Raw genomic sequence first — 24,728 nt, forward strand, 5'->3', positions numbered from 1 at the left:
GCAGCTAATGCCTCTAATGTGGAGCCTTGCATGTGGCTGCCCTGCAGAAGCTCTGATGGGTGAGTGTCCCTTCATGCCAACAGCAAAGCTGTTCACTTGGGAAGTCAGAGGGGGCCCAAGCAAACTCCAAACCCCCTTTGCCCCTGAACTGTAGCAGAGCTGTAGCCCAGGACTTGCTCTTCAGACAAGCAGCACAGAGCCAAGGGCTCCTGGGACTGTTGGGAAATGCTGATCCCATTCCAGCCTGTTGGGGATGGTGCATAAGGACTGCACCTGCACAGCCTCTGGTGGGTGTCAGCTGGAGGGTTCCCCAGACAAGAGCAGCTGTCAAGGCACTCAGTGCTCTCTTGTGCAGGAGAGACAGAGACGAAGCTGAGGAGAGTCCCTGCCAGGGCTCAGCCTTACCCAAATGAGCAATGGATTCTCCCAGTGCTTTCACAGCTGCCCCACAAACCCTGGGATCCTTTGAGTTCAGGTTCTTTGTCATTCCTTCCACCAAACCAATGATCACCGGGTTCAAGGCATCTTTCAGGGCTCCTGTGATTTCAGCCAGCACGTCCAGTGCCCTCTGCTTCACTTTCTTGTGGCTGTCAGGTATTCTCAGGACAAAATAATCAAAAAAATGTGAAGAGAACAAGCAATGTGAAAGCTGGATTGAAATGCCCCTGTTTGAAGAGCGGCTGTAGCAGTCAGCAATGTCAAAGATGAAAGTGATCCTTTCTGTCAGGTCAGCACTCGCTTGCACAATGTCACTGTTTTCCTGTGGGCCACTCACTGGAATGGTGGCACAACCTCATGCTGGTTGAAAGATTTTCTTCTGTTTTTAGGAGGTTTGGCTGGGGACTGAATGGTTCCTATGGTATTTCTCTCCATCTATAAATCATTAAATCAATTCCATTTATTAATGCTAAAGAATACCTTTGCTTTGAATGGAAGCAGATGTTTACAATGCCTGGTTTTCTATACAGTTGCCTCAAGTACTGAGGGCAATTCTGATTTTGCCAAAACTGGCAATGGCTGGAGGAGATCTAAGTTTTCTTTTGTTTGTCTCAGAGCCAGTGTCTGGAGAAGAGCAGGGCCCTGATCAACTCTTCCAGGATCCAGACAATTTCTCTAAGTGACAGGTGGACTTCTGAAGTGTAATGTGCTGTACAGCTCTCATTAGAGCAGGTTCAGTCCCTTGACAGCCACATTATCAGGCACCTTTCCCTGGAAAAAGGGAAAAAGCAGCTACTGGGAGGAGAAGGCAGAGATGAGTCCTTAGCTGTTTTCCTCCTTTTCCAAAGAGAAAAACAGACCCCCAAGAAGGGAGAGCACTGTCTTTACCAAGAGGAATAGGAACAAGGATGGAAATGAGTAGCCAGAGCTGTACCTGTGTAAGACAAGATGGAGTGTATAGAAGTGTTCTTAAAAAAAGCAGCTGGGTTTATACCAACCCAGCCTGATACTTCTCTTCCCTGTGCAAACCCATTTTTGGTCTAGAGAACAATTGCCATGCTTTCAGGGGCTGGATTCCCTTCACTTCACCCAGCTGGGAGTAGGAGAGAGCAGCAGTTACACCAGCAGAAAATTCTGCCATCATCTGATGAACAGCATCAATAGGCACCTGCCAGACAAATACAGCTGGACTGAAATGACTTGTCCTGAAGCCTGGACCTGAATTAAATTTTTTCTGGGTAAGAGGGACCAGCGTGTCCCAAACAGCCAGGACAGAGTGCCAAGACACACTGAATTAACTTTGCTGCTACAGGCTTAGGAAAGGAGCTAAAGGAAAGGAGCAGTGAAGGTACCTTACATACTTGGGCAATGTTAGTGGAGATGAGCTGGGGGCTGGTTTTGCACAGGTCTAGGAGGAGTTCCACTCCTTCCATCCGTGCCTGAAACCCCTTGGCTTCCAGGAGATGGTAAAGCTTCTGGAGCAGCTCCGTTTCTTCCACAGCTGGAGGTGACGTGACCTGGGCTTTTGCAGGGGTAGGAGGTGTCCAACAGAGGGAGATTTCACCCTGGAAAATAAAACCTAATGAGGACATGGTGGAGATAATTATCATAGCATGGCATCCCCATAGTGGAAATAATTAGCATTGACTCCATGATTCCAGAAGGCTGATCAATTGCTATGCTATGCTATGCTGAAACTCACTGCCCTCACAGACAGTCTGATACAGACAGACCAGATTGGGCAATTGAATCCAAAACACCATCACCAGTGGCCAATTAAGAAATTATCCTTTGGTAAACAAATTTCCATAACACATTCCACGTGTTCACAACAACAGGTGCAGCAAGTGAGGATAAGAATTGTTTCTCATTCTTTTCTCTGGTCTTCTCACAGCCTTCTCCAGGAAAAATGCCTGGGAAAGTTGTGCCTGCTGCTCTCTATGGAGACAGCTGCAGCCACAGACAATACCTGCAGTTAATTGTGAGCAAAACATCTTGAGCAGCTTTCCTAATCATGTGATTTCAAGCTGGAAAATCATGAGGCTCTGAAGAACAATGTGGACCTCATGACAATCAGTATGGCTGACAATCTGCAAGTGACATTCTCACCACTGCTCACTCAGGAAAACCAAGGATGAGATGCATCTGATCTATCTTCAGATGGCTGCCAGGGCACACAGGTCACTTTGCTTTGTGGAGAAAGAGAGACACTACTGCCAAGTTTAAATGCATCCTCATATGGGACGTGTGTGTCTTAGAATAAGGAAACTCATCACTCTGGAGAAGTGTCTCTGCAACCAGACATGACAATCTGGAAAATAGCTCAGATGCATTCTGAACAGATAAACAGGGCCATATTTGAAAGATTCAGAAAATCTGTAACAGAGATAAAAACAGAAGCCAGACATCCCAGAACTACGCTCACATTTTATTTGCTTCCCTGGAGATCAGATGCACAGCTTAACAACCCCACTGGGAACAATTCTCCTGATCAACCTGTCTCTTCCATGAGCACAGGAAGATGCCAGCTGTGCTACTGAGGCATGTGGTCACTTTGCTGCCACTGCTGAGCAGGACAGAGCTCAATAAATCCCCTCTGCTATCAGAGGATAACAGTTACAAGCAGCTCTGCAGCTACCATGAAGAGACAGCAAGGAGCAAATCCCTGTCTTAAATGCTGATTGCAGCACAGTGGGAAATAAACCAAACATGCTGTCCATCAAGCAGATAACATGAAGGACAGGAATAGCAAGGCAAAAAGTCCACATTGAGACACCTGTTGACTGAAGTAGTTCAGGAATTGCCTTGCTACTTACTACTCAAACTTGGTACTGTTTGAGGGAAAGAAAATCATGATTCAGCCAGGCCAAACCTCACAGATGAGAACTGCATCTTTGTGGAATGCCATCTTGCTTCCAGACTGAGATTTCTCATCATTTCAGATGCCAACACCCATCTGAAAAAGACTCCACTCAGGTGAAAAAAAATCCCTGTTTTATAGGGGCCTGAGTAAATATATGTATGGCAGTAAAAGATCTCTGTATTGTATAAGTGACCCTGCCCTGATTCTAGTTATTGTAAATGGGCTGCAGCTGTGATGTCCTTAATTGGGCAGCAGCTTTGGCCCATGGAGGTAGCTGGGATAAAAGGGGGTGAGGCATTCAGGGAGGGCTGCAGAGGAGCCCTGGCTGAGAAGCAACAATGATACTGCTGTGAAGAGCTGCTGTGAGAAAACCACCAAGAAGGTATGAGACTCTGGCAATATGATATACAACAATATGATTACAACATTGTCTGAATTTACTTGTCCTGAGTCAGGTAGCAGAAACTTGGCTCTCTCCCAGCCTCCACAACACTGCCCTTGCCACTGCACTGGATCGTCTGAGCTGCCACCAATGGGTGTCTGTTTGTCTCTCCATTTTTGTGGACACCCCTCCAGAGAAGTTGTGTTCAGCACAATGCACAAGTAGACATTTTTTATCCTAGAGCATATCCTAGAGTAGGGAAAGGAAACAATCTGTGGCATTGGTCATCTCTGCCAGACAGTTTTTCCTGAGGAAGAGGCATGTAAAGCTTGTCATGTGCTTTGTCACATCTGACAAAAGTGCTCAGCACCGTTTGCCAGCAGACAATGTGGCCTGGGGCTCCTCTGAGCCATCGTTCCTCTCCTTCACCGGCTCCTTGACAGATGGGCCTTCAGCCTTCTGGTTTTCCATCCCCTACAAAGACACAGAGAAACCCCATCAATCTTTAGAGTATAAAACAGCAAATTCCCTGATGAAAACACAAGTTAGAACCAGGATCACTGCTACCAAGGCTTAGGGAAACATTTCCTAACTTACAGATGGAAACAGACCAGAGATTCAGTGATGCCAACTCTTTGTTTTCAATAGCCCAAGGCAGGTTATGGGTGCTACCAGACTGAGCAGCAGTCTAAAATCCAAAATTCCTTAGTCTTGACCATAAATGGGAATAATGCAAACTGGTAAGCAACAAGTGTTCGTAAAGGAATCAACAGAATAAATTGGACTCTTTGGGGGTTGGCCCATTGTGTTGGAAGTCAATTTGGTTCAACGCTCACTCTCCCTGTACCTGCACAAAGGCAGGCTCCCTTCTATAATGTTGATAACAAAATATAAAATCCTCCCTCAAACAAACAAAGGATTTTCCACTGGATGCTGCTGAATTCTCCAAGCTTCTTCCAGCCCCACATGGCTGGACAGCAGGGCGGTATTCCCAAAAGACAGACAGACATTGTAGTAACTAGGATTGACTTGGACATCTTTTGTAAATTTGGGAATTTTCTTGGCACTACTACTTCCAGTGTCCTTTGCAAAGACTCTATTATCTTCAGAAGCACAGTTCTCACTTAATTGCTTTACAGGGGGCAGGGTAGGGAGAGCATGGTGGGGGCTTACGCTTAAATGTAAATCCATTTTCTCCTCTTTCCCTTTCCTCTTTGTGACCAATATTGAAAATATTCAAAACCCCACTTTTTCCCTAGTAATATCAGTTCCTTTGTGGTCTGCAGATGAACAGGCTGAGGATTAACAGCTCATTCCCAGGAGCAAAATGATTCAGCAGAAGAGGAATGAGCTAAAGACAGATTGGGTATGTTTGATCTCACATTAGCAGTGGCAATACTTGCACAAAGGAGACGTTTCTCCTGCCAAGCACTTACTTTCTTCTTAAATCTTGTCAGAATATCTTCCAGGTTACAGGGGGAAAGAGATTGTTCCAAAACTGTTTTAAATTGTTGATGATTGAGCAACATCTTCACCATCTCCTGTCCATAATGCCTAAGGAAGGAAGGAATGAAGGAAGGAAACAAAACAAAAGTGAACAAACACAGGAAGAGCGTTACCAGAAGAGACTGATACCTTAAACTCATCAGGTGCAATCCCTCCATAAGAAGGCATTGCCTACTCAGCAAAGAGGGAGATTTACCTCACTTGACACTGCACAGTGCTGTCAGCTGAACACAAGAGGCAAGAGGAGAATGTGGGGCCACAGAAAAATACCATTTCACTCTGAAACTGGGGGTGTGCTTCTCTGGCATCAAAGGATCCCAGGGAGCAAGCAAAACACATCTGCTTTGTTGTCAGAGACTATTAGCAGTGTCTTGCTGCCATTGCACAATAATTTGCCTGTCTTTACCTGGCAGGGAAGCCAGGACAAAACACCTCATGCATCCTATTGATTGTTCTATACTATGGGTATGCACAAGGGCACCTAGTTGCTCTGGTGTTCTTGGCAGCTATTCATGGGAATTTCATCACCAAAGGAAGGGGATTTTGGTGATTTGGGTTGATTTTGCCAGTAGGAAACCACAGTTTTCTTCAAGAAGAAGTTTGGAACTCACTGAGCCACAGATAACAGCATTCTAGAAATCTGCAGAACAGGTTTAGAAAGACTGAATATTTTGGCTAAAGACCCCTGAAATATTTCTAGAAATTCTGAAGTTAATGAAGAATGGATGTTGGGGTCCTTCAGTGATGAACATTAGCCAACACTTTGGCTTTGTGTTGTGCACCTAAGGCCAAACAAAAGTGTTGGACTGGCTGATCTGAGCTCTTTTGATCTCAGTAAAGAATCCTTCAAGCCACAGCAAAAAGGTGGCAATGCTCCTTTTTGCTGGCCAGCCTCAGGTTTCCCAGCACAGCCATTTGCCCAGGCAGCCCAGAGCAGTGGTCACAGTGCCAAGGCTGACAGAGCTCAAGAAGAGTTTGGACAATGCTCTCAAGCACATGGAGTGACTCTTGGGGTCACTGCACATGGCCAGGAGATGGACTCGATGACCCTGATGGGCCCTTCCAACTCAGCATATTCCATGATTCTATGACCCTTATTCACACTGTGAGGTAACTTCATATTCCCTTTGGTTTCCACTCTTGCGTGGTTTCACCTTTACAGCCAGACACAAAGCGGTTTTCCTGTTTTGTGAGGTGAAATGAGACCATTACTTGTGTCCTTGTGACAGTCCTGAGCAAGCTTCCCTGCCACGTGTGGCAGCCTCTCAGCCCTGGGGGTGCCTGCGAGCTGGGTGACTCCAATTCTCTCCACCAGGGACAGGAGGAGTTGGGCCGCACACTCGCGCCCCGGGGCGGGGCGGCTGCTGGGGAGGAGAGAGCAAACCCTGGGCACAGGGACAAGGAGCAGCGGCAGCGCCGGCCTTGGCCAGAGCCGCTCCCTGCCCTTGCTGGGGGAAGGAGCCTGGGCTCTCCCTGCACCTTCAGACACCTGCACAAGGCTCTGTCCTCAGCTAAACACAAAGGCAGCATTGCACACTAGGCCTGCCGGCACGGGAGAAGGAGGAATTCCGTCTCCCTGCACTGTCTGATACTCAGTTTCTCTCACAGTATTTACTCGGAGAAAGATTAAAGAAATAGATGACATATGAATAATTTAGAAATTAAGGACAATTGATGCTGACCCATCAGAGGGCACCCAGTACACAGAGCTACAGCAGGACTGAGGCTCTTTCCACCCATTTATCCCCAAATCTGCAGACCTTTGGAAAACAACAAATGCAGGGAAAACACGTGGTGGGCTGTGAAGTTGCAGAATATCCAGCAATGCAGCCTGTTTCTTCTCTGGGGCTTGGCAATGGATCCATCTGAATGTTTTATCCTATTGCAAAGCTGAGGAAAGGGTGGCAGGCAGTTTAGCCAGGCTGTCCTGTTCTAGAGAGTGTCTCTTGGGAACTATCAGGCCCAGCACCAACATTTAAGGCAGCATTTGCTTCAACTGTGCCATGGCTGTCAGCCTCTGGAGGTGCCTGTAAAGTGATTCATCTTCTCAAGGCTAATATGAAACATCAGTTTCCATAGAAAGTAGAGCTCTAAGGCCAGGACAGTCATACAAGACTCCTTTGGCAGGAGCTACACCTGCTGTGCAGGCTGTGCCACACCCAGCAGATTGTCCCCCATGTGCTCCACGCCCCAGCAAGGACCCTCCTCATTTCCCAAGTTAGTGGCATCATGAGGAGACATGGTTTTCCCAGGGCCTCTGTGGTTAGCACTGTGAAATACCAAACACTGCTCACAGCTGCAATTGCAATTGCCCCTCTGCCCACAAAAGCACAAGGCTCTATCCTTGGCCTTTGCAGGCACTTTCCCTTCCCCATCAGTCACCACATCTAGGAAAATCTGACAGACTGGGAGAACTGCAGGAAGCAGCAGGAAGCTGAGTCAGAGGAGCTTTAGTTTGGATATCAGGAAAAAGGGTTTTTCACCCAGAGGGTGTTTGGGCACTGGAACAGGCTCCCCAGGGCAGTGGTCACAGCACCAAGCCTGACAGGGCTGAAGGAGCATTTGGACAGCAATCTCAGGCACTTGGTGTGACCCTTGGGCTGTTCTGGGCAAGGCCAGGAGCTGGACTCCATGGTCCTGATGGGCCCCTTCCAGCTCCCCATATTCTACACTTCTGTGATTCTGAGAACTGATGGGCTGCAGGAGGGCAGAAATAGGTGACGAGAGGACAGAAGTGAGGTTGGTTGGAGAATCAAGTCACTGAGTTCATAGAAGATGCAGGATACAGGACCCTTCCCTCCCGCCATTCCCATTCTCTGTCTCATCCCTTCTCCCTCCCACACGCACAAAGGTGAAGAATATCACTAAAAGAAGAAGAACCTACTTGACTCCCATGTCCATGAGAGCAGTCATTGCTCCTGCAGGAGTCACATTCTCCACCAGGATCCCCAGGGTCTGACTGGCTGCTTTCTGAACAAATTCTGAGGAGATGGACACCATCTGGAGAAGGACCCGAGCACCCTCATCCACCTCAGAGTCCATGTCCTTCTTCAAGGTCACAGAGAGCTCTCCCAGAGTGACAATGGCAGAGCAGGACACCTTGGAACGGAGGTTGGTCACCTGGGGAAGCCATGAGGGGAAACATAAGAATCACCTTGGAAAGAAAACCAGTTGCCTTCAGCAGAAGTCCCAGGAAATGACAACACATCCCACTGTGTCCAGGAGAACATACAAGTACAGGAAGAGCTGGAGAGCACAAGCACAGAAAGGCACTTACTCTGGCACCAATTTCTGGCCTCAGACCTGCTCACTGTGGGCCTACAATAAAAATTTAATTCAGTGTTCTACTTAACACTTCTAAAATGTCCACAGCTTTCATTTTAGGCCCTTTTACTAGAAAATTAAAGCAAGGGCTGCTTTCAAATCATCAAGGCACAAGTCATAAAGATAAAAGAGTCAGGTGCTCCTGTTCCAAAAAGCAACACCAGCAGTTGAAGCACTCAGCCAGGAAACAGAAAACACAGGCTCAGGTCTACAGAATAATTTGCAGTGTTGAATTACAGCTTGGGCAGAGACTGGGACTCTGGGAAATAACATCATTAGCCTCTCAGTTTCTGCATTTGCACTCAAAGATGAGTGTCAGATACCCGACCTGGCAGTAAATACAGCTGATGTGCCCACAGTTCCTACAGATAGCTGACAGAAATTAGAAATCTCAGGTCTAAAACCAGAAATTAAGGCAGACCCTGAGCACACATGGAGATGAACAAGCACATACCTACTCTACACACCGTGTATGAAGTATAAGGGACAATTCAGAACAATGTTCTCACCTCGCTGGTAACTGCCAAGCAAACCTGACGGAGGCTTCAAAGCAGGACCTCTGAATGGGACCCAGCCAGGTGTTGGATGGTGAAGAGTCCCTTCTGGTTCAGCTCCCTGAAGGCAGAAGATTGAATTTTTTCTCCACCAAGGCAGCACCCTCTGAAATGAGCAGCACTGGGACAGGTACTTGGAGGTGTCAGGGATGGGCAGGGGCGTTTGGAGCCTGCAGTTGCTCCTCAGCTTGGCCCCTCTCCTGCAGAGGCTGGTCCAGGCCAACACTTGGGTGGTGCTCCGGGGCCTGGAGCCAGGGGTGAGGCACCACATCCAGCTGTGCAGCAAGCCCGACGGTACCTCCATGGACGGCGTCTGGGGGCCCTGGGCACAGGCTCTGGCTGCAGAGACCCCCCACTCCTCCGGTGAGCAGCCATCCCCTCTGCAGGGTGCTGGCAGCAGCAGCAGGGAGGCACCCACGCCTGGGGCTGCAGGGGTGGGGGTCCTGTTGTAGCAAGGTGTGACTCCCAAGTTTTGGGGGGCCAAGGGCAAGCAGCCCCCTCCCTGTCCTGGCTCTCCCTGCCCAGGAGACATCGGGCTGTGCTGCAGAACCCCTTACCTGCGGCACGTGCGCTGCGAGTGGAGCTGGGACCCTGCAGAGCCCCACAGCTCCCACCAGCTCCTCTACCGGCCACCTCCGAGCGGGGCTGGCACAAGGTAAGGGGCATGGCAGGCAGGTGGCACCCATGCAGGCACATCCCAGAGACCACTGGTCCTGCTGTGTCCCAATATCCCACACTGGGCCCCTTGCCCATGCCCTGCTCTGTCCTGCCCTTCCACCACCAATCTCATACCCCCTCACCACATTGCACCTCCAACTACAAGCAGCAGTAGCTTTCCTGGGGAAGAGCAGGAGGAATGCTGGCTGTGGGTATGCTTTGGTGAGACTGACTGGCTCCCCACTCCTCCCACAGGGAAGATGCATGGCAACAGTGCGAGGAGGTAAGCAGGGGGGCACAGGGCACCTATGCCTGCACCTTCCAGCCCAAGGCTGGCAGTGCCATCTCTGTCCTGGTGAATGTCACCAAGACCCACATGCTGCCCACACTCAGCTACTTCAAGGAGCCCTTTTGGCTGCACCAGGCTGGTGAGTCCCAGTGCCATTGCAGCCCTTGCTTGGCTCACAGGGGACACAGTGTCCCCTGTCCCGTTTCACAGGAGCGACGAATGCCTATCCCCAACACCAGCAGTGCTCACAGATGCCCCACAGCTTGTGTAGGCAACAGCGTCGCAGGGCCGGCTGAGCCTGCAGTGGCTGCCGCCCCTGGAGCTGCCTGCAGAGCAGCTGGACTACCAGCTCGGCTACGCCATGGAGAACAGCCATGACTGGAAGGCAAGGCCTGCCCAGGGAACCCCGAGCAGCGCTGCCCCCCTCCGCTGCTGACACACGGCAGGCGCGGGGTCGGGCCAAGCGGGACCCGCCCCTTGGTGCCAGCCCACAGCAGCCATGCCTCCAGCTCGGCTCTGCCCCGCAGCTCCTGCAGGTTCCGCGAGCAGCGAGGAAAGAGGTCCTGGACCTGCGGCCAGACTCCCGCTACCCCGCGCAGGTGCGGGCCCAGCCCAGCGGGCCGTGGTACCGGGGCAGCTGGAGCGCCGGGCCCAAACCCGTTGTGGTTGATGCCGTGGCCGATGCGGGTAAGGGGCAGGGCTGGAGGCTGCGGCCGCAGGAGCCTCACGGCTGAGGGCAAGAGGCGGACAGTGCTGGAAATGGGGAGGGGGGCACGGGGCAGGGGGCTGCGAGGGGCTCAGAGATGGTGGCTCTGGGAAAGGCTACAGTTCCGGCATTCCTCGGCCGATGCAGGCTGGCTCATCCCCAGTGTTACGGTGGTGCCGCTGCTCTTCTCAGCAGTGCTCCTGGGGCTGCGCTGCACCTTCCCCTCCCTCTACAGGTAAGGGCAGTGCCGGGGGCAGGCGGGGGGGTCCAGCACCAAGCCTGGGCACCTTGCATGGGGCATTAGGGCACCTCAAGTCTGAGGGTAAATTCGATGCCCCTTCCTGCGTACCCAGCAACATGAAGCCGAAACTCCGGCCGCCCGTTCCTGAGCTGCACCGTGCTCTGGGCAGCTTCCTCCAGGAAAGCAGCAAGCACGGCCAGGCCAGTGGGTGGGCAGGGCGACTCAGCTGCTCCCGGGGGCAGCTCGAAGGGCAGCCCCTACCCCGTCCACTCCATGTCGCCCCAGGCCATGCCTTCGACAAGCAGCCGCCGGAGGAGACCGTCCTGCCCTGCCTGCTGGAGGTGCTGCCCGGCCCGCAGCGTGAGGCTAGGACGAGTGTGGGCAGGACTGTCAGCTGACAGCTTTACATCCTGTGAGCGTTTTTGTATCTTCCCCTTATCTCTGGACTCTGGAATTGTTGCACTAGACCCAAGGAGTTGCACCACACTGTCCCTAACCAACTTGGTGGCAGGGAGGAAAATATAAGTTAGTTGTGACTGTGTGGCATGAGACCTCAGAGTCCTACTTGTCTGGTGGGTGTGATGTGGAAGAGTGTTGGGTTTGCTCCCGTGAAAGCTCTAATACAGGCTGTTAAATAGCTGTAAGACAATATTTTCATATGTGAATGAAGGTAAATCTGGATGCAAAATTCAAAGCTACCCCACAAAGGCCGGCTGAGATCGCTACATTCCCAAACGCAGCACCATGCAGATGGAGATGGCAAATTTCCTCCTAACCAAAGAGAACGACCCTGCTGAGGATTCCCCTACCAAGAAGGTGAGCATGTTGCTAAGTTACAATTGCTTCAACAACCGCTACTCCTTCCTGCCCCTTTACAGAGCAGTGAACAATAGGTTCTATCAAGTGGGCAGACAGGACTGACAAGTCCCAGCCATCACTACTTGCAGCTCTGGGCTTCAGGAGCCTAGGATGAGACTGAAGCTGTAGAGACTGCCATGCACTCGAAGCCTATGCTGCTTCTGGTAGCAAAATTTAGCTTTTGACTAATGAGGCTTTAAAATGTAGCAGGCAACACAAACACAAAGCTGTGAGCCTATGCAAAGTGAAACTGCTGGTGGTAGCTATTCTAGGACAATGTCTCCACAGGGAACACTTCTGGAATGTTTTACACTGTCTTCTGAAATCTGTTTGTGAAGCATTTGGTGGCTTTGTGGCTGTGGCTTTTCCCACTGGCAATGACACTGAATTTGCCATTGTGTGAAAATGTGAGCAGGACGATGTATGACAGTCTGAGGAAAAACTGCTTTGACCTGCCTCTGTGTGACTGACCCTTGCAGCACAGGCAAACATCTTCAGATTCTAAGAGAAGGGGACTTAGGTGTCTGTTTAAATTGCAGTGTGGGAATTGTTTTAAATGCATTGCACTGAGGGTGATTTGTCTCTGTAGGAGCAGCAGAAAGCCTGGGCAGTGAATCTGAATGGTTTTGATGTAGAAGAGGCAAAAATCTTCCACCTCAGAAGGAAACCACAGAATGCTCCAGAAGGTGTGATACAGGCTCTGTGTGAGCTGAATCAGCAGGAGAGATCAGGTCAGGGGAACAGCAACACAGAGGCTCTGTGTGTGGTCACAGGAGAAATCAACTGGTTTCTGAGAGCTGTACAGGCTGGAGTCTCCTTTCTTAAGGTTCCTGAGGTCGAGGGAGGGCATAACAGTTACAGTGAATTTATTTAGGAGAGTTGCTATGACTGCCAGTTGGTCACCTGTTACAGGGCTTGCAAGGGTCTTCAGGGTGGAGAGAGAGACGAGAATCTTGACCTCATGTTCAGAAGGCTGGATTTATTATTTTGTGATATATATGACATTATTACTATACTAAAAGAAATAGAAGGAAAGTTCTCAGAAGCTAGCTAAGCTAAGAATAGAGAAAGAATGAATAAACAAAGGGCTGTGTCTCAGCAGAGAGTGAGACTTAGCTCTGCCTTGAGTGGTCAGTAAATCCAAACATCCACCTGAGACCAATCACACATCCACCTGTTGCATTCCCCAGCAGCAGATGACCATTGTTTACCTTTTGTTGCTGAGGCCACAGCTTCTCAGAAGGGGGAAAAATCCTAAAGAAAGGATTTTTATGAAAAGATGTCAGTGACCTTTCACCTATACTGCAGGTTCCAAACCTTCATGAAGTCTGTAAGAGCATCAAACCCTCTGCTGTGCACTTTCTAGCTTAAACTGCAACTAAATATAATGGGATTCAAAAACCCAAGTGTTTGTCAAATTTGTTTCCATGAATGAGGAAATTGTAGCTCACCCCTGTTCAGCAGTTCATACTGCCAGTGATTTTAGTGCACTGCAGGCTTGTGAGTGTTTCTCTTAGGACTTTATTTTCACTCCAAGGGATTCCTAGTTGGGTGAGCAGCACTCAGCTGGGAGGAAACTAACTCAGGTTAACAAACCTGTTCCCCTGCACACAGGCTGTCAGAATAACCTGAAAGTGCTCTACAGTCAGAAAATGGCACCTGGATCCAGCAGGAAGAATAGCAGAAATATTCCCTCAAAGCCAGAAGGGGTCTTGGATGCACCAGAGATGTTCAACGACTACTGTAAGTAGGCTACAGGGTTGAGTGCTGGGCATCCAGAACATTCTGCACTGGATTGCTGTTCCTAGGACAGTGTAACTGGGCTATCTGTATTATTTGGTGTAGCCAGGCTAGCACAGACCCCTTCTGGAGTGTCCCTGTGTGGCCTTAGCGGGACAGTGGTCTAGGGCACAGTGTAGATGCCTTGGAGCAGGGTACCTGGCCCCAGCAGCTGGGCATAGTGGCACTCAGAAGGCTGCCCCTCACCTGCACGTGTGTGTGTGCACATGTGCACCCACACCTGCTGCAGCAGCACGGGTGAAGGGCAGGGCTCTCTAGCCAAGCATGGTGTGACCTGCATTGCTCTTTCAAATTGTAGAACTGAATCTCATAGACTGGAGCTCCCAGAACTTCCTGGCAGTGGCTCTGGACAACACTGCTACACAGCGCTCTCATACAGGACCTCAGTGCTGCCTCACCTGAGGATTTAGAGCTGCCTCCCGGCCTTTCCAGGCTAAGTGCAGGTGCTCAGGACTCTGAGGTTTCCTAGCTTCTTGGGAGAAGGTGTTTGCTTCATCTGGACTTCTTGGGGTTTCCTTGGAGGAGCCAGGCACAGGCAAATTTCATCTCCACTGTGAGCTCTTCATTCTGCTTGTTCCCATGAAGCTCAAATGCCAACCTGAGCTCATCATTCCTCTGGTCCCCATAGACCATCACAGCCCTTCCATGGCCTCTCCAGAGAGGAGCAGCTGCACATCTTCAGAGCAGCAGTTGCCAGCCCGCATCCCATATGGGAGGGAAAGAGTTTCTACCCTTGCTTTCCAAGCAGGTTCTGGTTAATGACCCTTTAAAGTGTTTTCCTGCAATGCTCTATCATGGGTAGATCTCAAGTGAGAATCAGGTAGAAAGGGTCAAGTCGCCTAGGAAGGGGGACCTTGAAAACAGAAAGATTCTCTGCCTGCTTTTCCTGTCCTTGCTGCAGATTTGGAGGGTGTTCTGGGCATTTTGCAGACAGCCTCTCTGTAGGGGTACAAGGGCAAGGTGGAAGATATTGCCTAACAAGTGGTCAGTGTTAGGTGCACTCTCCTCTTTCTTTGAATGAAGCCAAACTAGGACTCTGATAGGATATTGCAGATGTTTAAGACTGACTGCCCTGCAGATCAAGCCGTGCCATTTGACGCTGGCAGGGGCTATGTAGAAATCACGAGCGGGCCGGGGCTGCTGAGGAACGCGCCTCGAGCTGTTTGTTTTCCAGCATCACTCTCATTACGTGGTTATGACAATGGGAAGATGCCAGCAGCTCACATCCCAGGCAGCAGACAAAGAACTTAATGTTAAAACTTACTTTAAAAGTTTTATGACCAATCACACAAAGCAAAAACGTACTGACAGTAGTTCTATCCAATCACTATAAGCACGGGTACCTTTGGTTTAAACAGTGCTTGTTTATTTTGAAGACAATACCTACCAGTAAGCCTTAAAACACAATGCACTGAGCTCCATTATTAAGCTTCAACCTTCCCAATATCTTGCTAGATAAACTTTTCTGTAGCTTGGAGATTTATTCTAGACCAGCGTTAATACACAGACCATTGTTCTATTTGTCCTTGCTTTTCTGCAGTTTAAACAATTTTTCTGCTGACCTATCTCATGGCTGCTGCTTGGCTCTAATCACAGTTCTGCTGTATCTGAGACCTGCCTTTTGCAGCTTTCCCAAAACTCTCTAATTTTGTGGATTCCCTCAGAGGACTCAGTGTCAGAGCCTCTGGAGATGCGTGGAGGGCAGGGCTCAGGCAGGCTGTGCCAGTGCAGGATTTGAACTCAAGGCACCAGGAAGCACCGAGGCTGCAGACAGGAACTCAACCCTTCTCATCTCCCTCCCTGCCAGAGGCAGGCTCAGAGCAGCCATCTCACCCCTCTCTAAACCAGTGGGGGCTCTGTCCTTACGAGGCTCCTCGGGCTCCTGGGGATTGTTCCCACAGCTCTCGGTGCCAGGCAAAGCTCCCTCTGCTGCAGCTCTGTCCACAGGCTCCCCTCCTGAGGACTCAGGGGCAACATTAATATTCCCCTTGAAAGAGAAACAGAAAGGAAGAAACCCTTCTCACCACTTAGACAAAACACCTGCTCCAACAACTCCATGGCTCACACACTTAATCCCTTGTTCCTAACAAGAACTCTGGGCCCCAAAGCCCTTCAACAGTCAGAAAAAATTGACTTCTCAAACACAGTCCAAAAGCTGTCAAAGCTGACAGTGACAGTGTTGAACATGGGGGTGACACTGAACACATGGAATGGCTGCTAAGGAAATCAATTGCTGCTCTGTTCTGTAAGGTTGCATGTCTGACAGCACTAACATCAGTCCTCATGTCACTAATTGCAATGGAAGTAGCACTGTCTTCTTTCTTCAGCCAACACCCCAATCGGTGTAATGGTTTCAATGCCTCACCCAAGGCAAGTTGATGTAGAAATAAATTCAATGTACCTCATTTTGCAGGGCCCTAGGGTCTGAAATTGCTATTACAGTTTTCTTTATAATGATGGGCAAATCTTTTTTCTCTGTGTTTTCTCTTGCTGGCTTTTTGAACGATAGGTGCTATCACAGTGAGTTGCCTGATGCTACATGGGCCACCTTTAATTTTTGAGGGAATGTCCTGCCAGGCTCTATCTCCACAAATGAGCCAATATTCTGTTGCTAATTGATGTGGGGACTCATCTAGGTCATCTACTGGTCAGCAGTTTCACCCTTAGGGGGCACTGGGGTAGTACAATTGCACCACAAACTGGAGTATCTGTCCTCAGGATGATGGGGAGTAACATTCAACTGTAGATCTCCCTGGTACTGAAACTCAGCACAAAATTCCATCACCAATGAACCAAGAATCCCAATTCTTGATGTTCAGAAGGTGCTTTAAGAAGATCAGGGGCCCAGTGATGTCAGCTGGTTATGGGATTGGTCTCGTTGGCAGCCTCACACCAATATTTGTCACGATTGGGTATTGGCTGCTCCTTGGCTGGCACAGGCACACCGACCAGACGGGTTGCAAATGATTTGTCTGGGCTGAAATGGGTCAAACACACGGTGTCTGAGCCTGCTGACTTGGCTAAAGCAAGGCAAACCTTCATTTTTGGTTGATCTACAGGCACGTATGCATGCAAAAGCAAGCAAGCAAAACCAACAAGTGCCAGTATATCATTTGATCAAGCTCCATGTTCCTGTTCAGCTGTTTTTTGGCAAAAGCTTCCCCATCTATTTCAGTTCTCAAGCAAATCTTTTAGCGCTTGTTCAGGGACTGGCCAACTATAGGGCACTAAACTGTCCCTCTAACCTTCAATTTTTACAAATTTGGATATCTTAGAATTCTTTGGAACACAATGGACACCACGCTTTTGCTGAAAGAGCTCTATGATACAAACCATTTTCCCAGTCCAAAAATCAACATCAAACTCCAGAATTGTAGCTTTCACAGGTTGAACGGGGAACGTCTGGCATGCACCGTAGCTTCTCCGTGCGGCTCCCGTCTGCGTGCTCATTTCCCTGCTGGTGGAATTGTCGGTGTGCTCGTGTGTATGAGACGGTTTCACATCCTTTGCGGGGACCCACTTAGGTCTGGCACCTGTGCAAATACAAGCATACCCTTTGCCCCAAGTGATTAGTGGAAATGGTCCTTCAGTTTGTCCTAACTCAAGGTTTCTGATCAAAACTGAAGGAATTTCTTTCAATTTTTCCTGTGTGCTGTTTGAAAAGTGCCTAAAAATTGGAGGATTAGTTCCTGCAAATGAGCTATTAAAAACATAAAGACATATAAAGCTTTGCTCAACCTCATCTGGGGTGTTGCTTGGGCCACTCCCCGTTTTCTTGTTGTAGAATGGTTTTAGAGTGTGGTGCGTCCTTTCAACAATTGCCTGACCTGTGTAGGAATAGGGAATTCCAAAATGTGGCGAACACTCCAGTCCATCAAAAATGTGGCCAATTTTTGAGCTGTGTATATGGGACCATTTGTCAGTTTTCATCTCGTGGGGGATCAGTTTGGTGAGCTCTGGGCCCAGTGACACTGACAAGGACAAAAGCAAAAGACCAGAGGCGCTCTCTCTTCCCGGGACCAAAGTCCCACAGCTTTAATGGAGAACAGCTCCAGGAGAGAAAGGGAGTGTCCAGGAAAGGAAAGAGGATGTCCAGGGGAGGCAAGAGAGTGTCCTCCTTGTGGCAGGAGACTGTAAATGCTCGGAGAGGGGGGCAGTAGAAAGGAACTGCCATAGTTCAGCATAATAAATCACCACACTGTAGTTTTCTGCATAAATTGCTGCACTTGTTGCAAACAAAATCCTGAAATCTCCCCAAACACAACCGTGCAGTTCCAAATGACCCCAATGTGGGAGAAAAACCACTCAACCCCCCTGTATACCCAAGCACCAGGTGTCACAGGGAGCACCAACCCCTGCAACTAGAAAGTCCACACACACAGGCTCACCGGGAAGGGAATATCTCTTTATGAGGGGACAGAGAGCTCACTCTTCTCAACACAACACACACCATACACCACATCGGCATCCACCCACATCATCTTCCTCAAACATTCACACACTGAAAATACAACCACAATTAGAACACACAGGAAAAACAGCAGCAATAAAACAGGATTTGCTCAGTTCACCCCCAGAATTCCTAGCAGGTCCTTATTGACACAGCAAATCCTTTCTGCCATCAGCCAGACCCAAGCCCAAACTGCACAGGCGTACGTTGTGCACAGGACATCTCTGTGTGACTTGTGAACAGCCCGTCCCCTGCATACGCCTTACGGGTTACTTTATACAGAGTTAAACGTTCCTTTCTCCACAGTGCCAGCAGTCTTGTCTGTCCCCCACGAGGAGCAGCCGAGAGCGGAGGTGCCTCCAGGAAAGGAATGTCCTGGCAGCGCCCAGAGACGTCCAGAGCCCGGATGTTCTTGCTGGAGCAGGGAAGCGTTCCTGCCGCGGTCAGCAAATGAGGTGTGGAATAGAACTCCCCACAGTTAAAGGTAGGAGGTGGTGTGTTTATTACAGCCAGGCACAGGAGGAGTTGTCTCCTAAAGACTTGTGGGGAATGGTCTCCTTCTAATGAAGGCCAAGACGTCTTCCTCAATTTGACCTCTTTCCTTATGATCTGTTGGCAGGCTTTCACACCCCTTGGCTATTGTCGAGGGTTGACAGCCTTTATCCCAATATCGTGTGTTGTGTCTGGCAGCTGTGCCTTTTCTCTCTTCCCGCCCCCCCCGGCCGTCTTGCTGAAGCGGGGCGGGGAAGAGAGGTGGGGAGTGTTTGACCAGGCCTTTTTTCTTTTGGCTTTTGGCTTCTTGGCTTGGCTAGCCGCTTTGCTTGCTTGCTTTCTGCTTTTTGCGCTGGTTTTTTTCCTTTTCTTTTGTTCCCTCTTTCTTACCCTCCCCTGAAGATACTGGACCGCCTCCGGACCTGACCTGAGACGTCCAGGACACCTGGAGCTTGTGAGAGAAGCTTGGCGCCCTCACAACACAGTGTGTTTTCTTTTCTTTTCTTGTGTTGGGGAGTGTTCTTTTGTTACTTGTAAATAAATAGGTTTTGCTTTCCACTTTGCTCCTCCAAGAAATTCCTTCCCGAACCCGGTGTTGGGGGAGGGGTGGTTGGAGGTTTGTTTTGTTTGGGGGGCTCCCTTTTGGAGATTTCCCCTAATTTGTCCTAAACCAGGACAATATATCTTTTGGTGCGTTGGCCTGGGAAACGGAGGCCAAAAAACAGTGGAAAAAAACCTATAACAATAATATTTTGGTTTTGGTTATTTTGTGGGCATATTGGTGATTCATAATGTCATTTGGAGTGGAAGCTTGCCGGTATTTCTGGTCCCTAGGGGTTTTTGAAGTTTTAATACTTTTGTGGTCCCTGGGGTTATTTCCTTACCCAAAAATAGCTCTGATGTTGTCCCTAATAAGTAGCTTTTGTAAGCAGGGGGCACTAACCAGAATATTCATTGTGCTGGTCTTATGTGTGATGATGTGTGGGATAAAAATGCTGGACTTTGTTTCAGGAACGTATGGATTGTTGTTATGGCTGTGTACACAGTTTGTTTGGGGAGAAGAAGGGGAAGGGGCTTTTCAGCCTTTGTCTTCCTTCTTCTCCTCCAAATTGTTGACATCTCTATTAGAAAATACTGAATTTCCCCTGAGTTTGAAAGAAACCATCTTTCTGGCATTTAATATATTAAGCCTTTTCTATACTGTCTGGAGAGTGTATAAAATGAAAGCTGAGATTTCTAGAGGGGTTAGAGACACTCCTGACTTAGGAGTAAAACAAAGCAGGAAAAATCTTGACTGGAGCGGGAAATGGGAGGATATGGGCCCGACTTTAAAGGAATTTTCCGATCATATAGACTGGGACTTTCCATCTGATCAAATTCAGGATCCAGTCGAGGTGGCAAAGTATTTGAGGGAGAAGTGCCATGGTAATACTAAGGAAGAAAGGATTACTGCAGTGAGCTGGGCCTTGGCATTTGTTTACCGTACTCTGCTAGATACTGTGGAGCAGCAGATAGCAGAAAAGGAACAGGGAGATAAGTTAGTTACTATCCCAGTGACCCAGGCTGCAGCTAACATCCCAGGCTCCAGGCTAGCAGCTGAATCAGACAATAGGCCCCAAACCATGGCTGTTGCAGCTAATACAAGAGGTGGAAAGTGTAAAGGCAAGACCAATCGAAAGGTGGAGGATGATGATGATGATGCAGGAGAAGGACCCTCACCAAAATCAGAGGCCACATCAAGGGGCACAGAATCTGGAGCTAATATTGACTCCTTTTCTCTGAAGGACCTCAGAGGCCTAAGAAAGGATTACAGACGACAACCTGACGAATCTATAATTAGTTGGTTAGTCCGCCTTTGAGATGCTGCAGGGGAGGTTACGATTTTAGATGGTACTGAAGCGAGGCATTTGGGATCCCTGTCACATGATCCTGTCATCGATCAAGGTATGATGAGGGGGGCTAACCCTCACAGCCTCTGGGAACGGGTCCTAAGAAGCTTAGCAGAACAATACCTGTGTACGGATGATCTCTATATGCAGCAGACACGGTGGAAGACCATAGAACAGGGGATCCAACGCCTGAGAGAGATGGCGGTGGCAGAGCTCATTTTCTCAGATGATACAACAACTAGGAATCCGGACCTGGTACCATGCACACCTGTAATGTGGAGGAAACTTGTGCAACTTGGGCCACCTGAATACGCTTCTGCCCTAGCAATAATGAAGCGGGATGATACATATGAGACTGTGCTCGATATGGCAAAGAAGCTTCGAGTGTATGCAGATGTATGCAGATGCTGTGCATGGCCCAACTCATGCCAGAATTGCAGCAGTGGAAACCCGACTGCAGAAACTAGAGGACAAAATAGAGGAGAATCATAAGAAACTCCGGGAAGAGATTAAGGAGGACCTTATTCAAGTCTCAGCTGTACAAATTAGAGGCCCTGGTGTCCAACGCTGGCGCTCCTTTGATTGGGAGAGAAGGTACATCCCACAGGCTGAGTTATGGGTTTTTCTGTGTGAGTCTGGAGAAGACATGAGGAGATGGGATGGAAAACCCACCGCTGCTTTGGCACAACGGGTGTGTGATTTGAAGAAAAGAGAAAGTATCACCAAAAGGATAGCAGCTCCGGTCGCTCGTAGCCGAGATGTTAAGTATGCTGATGACGATGACATGTCCGATCCCCTTGAAGGAACTTCTAAGGCATATGCCCAAGGAAGGAAGGACAATCTGGCTTAGAGGGGCCCTGCCTCCAGCCAGGAAGAGGCACGGGAGAACCGGGTTTTCTGGAAGGTGTGGATCAGATGGCCTGGCACATCAGAGCCACAAGACTATGAAGCATTGGTTGACACTGGATCACAGTGTACCTTAATGCCATCGGAACACGTGGGGACAGAACCTGTTTCCATTGCTGGAGTGACGGGGGGATCACAACAGTTGACTTTGTTGGAAGCTGAGGTGAGCTTGACTGGGAAGGAGTGGCAGGAACATCCGATTGTGACTGGTCCAGAGGCTCCGTGTATTTTGGGCATAGACTTCCTCCGGAATGGCTATTACAAAGATCCTAAGGGATTCAGGTGGGCTTTTGGAATAGCTGCAGTGGAGATAGAGGGTATTAAACAATTGAATACCTTGTCTGGACTATCAGAGAACCCATCTGCAGTAGGACTCTTGAAGGTAGAGGAGCAACGAGTGCCAATTGCCACCTCAACAGTGCACCGCAGGCAGTACCGGATGAATCGAGATGCCGTGATCCCCATCCACAAAATGATCCGAGAGCTGGAGAGCCAAGGGGTGGTCAGTAAAACCCACTCACCCTTCAACAGCCCTATCTGGCCTGTGCGAAAATCTGACGGAGAATGGAGACTGACTGTGGACTACCGTGCCTTGAATGAAGTGACTCCACCACTGAGTGCGGCTGTCCTGGACATACTGGAACTGCAGTACGAGCTGGAGTCCAAGGCAGCAAAGTGGTACGCGACCATCGATATAGCTAACGCGTTTTTCTCCATCCCTCTGGCAGCAGAATGCAGGCCTCAGTTTGCTTTTACATGGAGGGGAGTGCAGTATACCTGGAACCGACTGCCCCAGGGGTGGAAACACAGTCCTACCATCTGTCATGGACTGATCCAGGCTGCACTAGAAGAGGGTGAGGCTCCAGAACATTTACAATATATTGATGATATCATTGTTTGGGGGAACACGGCAATAGAAGTGTTCGAGAAAGGAGAGAAGATAATTCATATTCTCTTGGAAGCCGGATTTGCCATTAAGAAGAGCAAAGTCAAGGGACCTGCCCGAGAAATTCAGTTCTTGGGGGTGAAGTGGCAAGATGGACGGCGTCAGATTCCTGCAGATGTTATTAACAAAATCACTGCTATGTCCCCACCAACCGATAAGAAGGAAACACAAGCCTTCTTAGGCGCTATAGGTTTCTGGAGGATGCACATCCCTGAGTATAGTCAGATTGTGAGACCCCTTTATCTGGTTACCCGCAAGAAGACCGACTTCCATTGGGGCCCTGAGCAGCAGCAAGCTTTCATCCAAATCAAGCAGGAGATCGCTCATGCTGTAGCCCTTGGTCCAGTCAGGACGGGACCAGATGTGAAGAATGTGCTCTACTCTGCAGCCGGGAGCCATGGTCTGTCCTGGAGCCTTTGGCAAAAGCTACCTGGCGAGACCCGAGGCCGACCATTGGGATTTTGGAGTCGGAGCTACAGGGGGTCTGAAGATAACTATACCCCAACAGAAAAAGAAATCTTGGCCGCCTATGAAGGAGTCCAAGCCACCTCGGAGGTGATTGGTACAGAGGCACAACTTCTTCTGGCACCCCGACTACCGGAGCTGGGATGGATGTTCAGAGGAAAGGTTCCCTCTACCCACCATGCCACCAATGCTACTTGGAGTAAGTGGATTGCCCTCATTACGCAGCGCGCTCGAATTGGGAAGTTAAATCACCCTGGGATCCTGGAAATAATTACAAATTGGCCCGAAGCTGAAAGCTTTAGTGTCGCGGATGAGGAACAAGAGCCAGTGACCCGGGTTGAGGAAGCTCCGCCATACAATCAGTTACCAGCAGAAGAAACGCGTTACGCTCTATTCACCGATGGTTCTTGTCGCGTCATAGGGATGAAACGGAGGTGGAAAGCAGCTGTATGGAGTCCCACTCGACGGGTTGCAGAGGCTACTGAAGGAGAAGGCGAATCCAGTCAATTTGCTGAAATCAAAGCTATTCAACTGGCCCTAGGTATTGCAGAGAGAGAGAAGTGGCCAAGGCTCTATTTGTATACCGATTCTTGGATGGTAGCCAACACTCTATGGGGATGGCTGAAGAGATGGAAAGAGGCGAACTGGCAGCGAAGAGGAAAACCAATTTGGGCTGTGGAAGAGTGGAAAGATATCGCTACTCGGTTAGAGAAGTTACCTGTGAAGGTTCGTCATGTAGATGCCCATGTCCCCAGAAGTAGAGCTAATGAAGAGCAGCAAAACAACCAGCAAGTACATCAGGCTGCAAAGATAGGGGAGTTGAAGATAGATCTGGACTGGGAGCATAAGGGAGAGTTATTCTTAGCACGATGGGCCCATGATGCCTCAGGCCACCAGGGTAGAGATGCCACCTATAAGTGGGCACGAGACCGAGGGGTGGATCTAACAATGGACAGTATCTCTCAAGTTATTCATGACTGTGAGACGTGCGCTGCCATTAAGCAGGCCAAGCGGGTGAAGCCCCTCTGGTATGGGGGGCGGTGGTCTAAGTACAAATACGGGGAGGCCTGGCAGATTGATTACATCACACTGCCTCAAACCCGCCAGGGCAAGCGCTATGTACTAACCATGGTAGAAGCCACCACGGGATGGTTGGAAACCTACCCTGTGTCTCATGCCACAGCCTGTAACACTATCTTGGGCCTTGAAAAGCAGGTCCTTTGGAGGCACGGTACTCCCGAGAGAATTGAGTCGGATAATGGGACTCATTTTAAAAACAATCTTATTAATACTTGGGCTAGGGAACATGGCATCGAGTGGATATACCATATCCCCTATCATGCACCACCTGCAGGGAAAGTGGAAAGGTATAATGGATTGTTAAAAACCACCTTAAAAGCATTGGGTGGGGGGTCTTTAAAAAACTGGGAGCAGCATTTGGCAAAGGCTACCTGGTTAGTTAACACTCGAGGTTCCACCAACCGAGCGGGTCCTGCTCAGTCTGAGCTCCTTAATATAGTAGATGGGGATAAAGCCCCAGTGGCCCATGTCAGAGGTTTGTTGGGAAAGACAGTATGGATCAACTCTGCCTCGAGTACAGACAAACCCATCCGTGGGATTGTCTTTGCTCAAGGACAAGGTTATACATGGTGGATAATGCAGAAAGATGGAACAACACGGTGTGTGCCTCAGGGAGACCTGATTGTGGGATGAGACTCATATATGAATGTCATTGTTTGTTGAATGTGAGACAGAAGGAAACTGTAAGTGTCAAAGGTCTGAGCAAGTAAGATGAGAGGAATGCGTAAGTGTCAAAGGTGTGAGTAAGTGAAATGAAAGTTTTTATTGTATATTCACAATATGGGATAAGGAGTGGAGTGTCGTGGGTTGACAGCCTTTATCCCAATATCGTGTGTTGTGTCTGGCAGCTGTGCCTTTTCTCTCTTCCCCCCCCCCTCCCCG

This window comes from Melospiza melodia, chromosome 23 (genome assembly GCF_035770615.1).
Source record: "Melospiza melodia melodia isolate bMelMel2 chromosome 23, bMelMel2.pri, whole genome shotgun sequence".
Lineage (NCBI taxonomy): Eukaryota > Metazoa > Chordata > Aves > Passeriformes > Passerellidae > Melospiza > Melospiza melodia.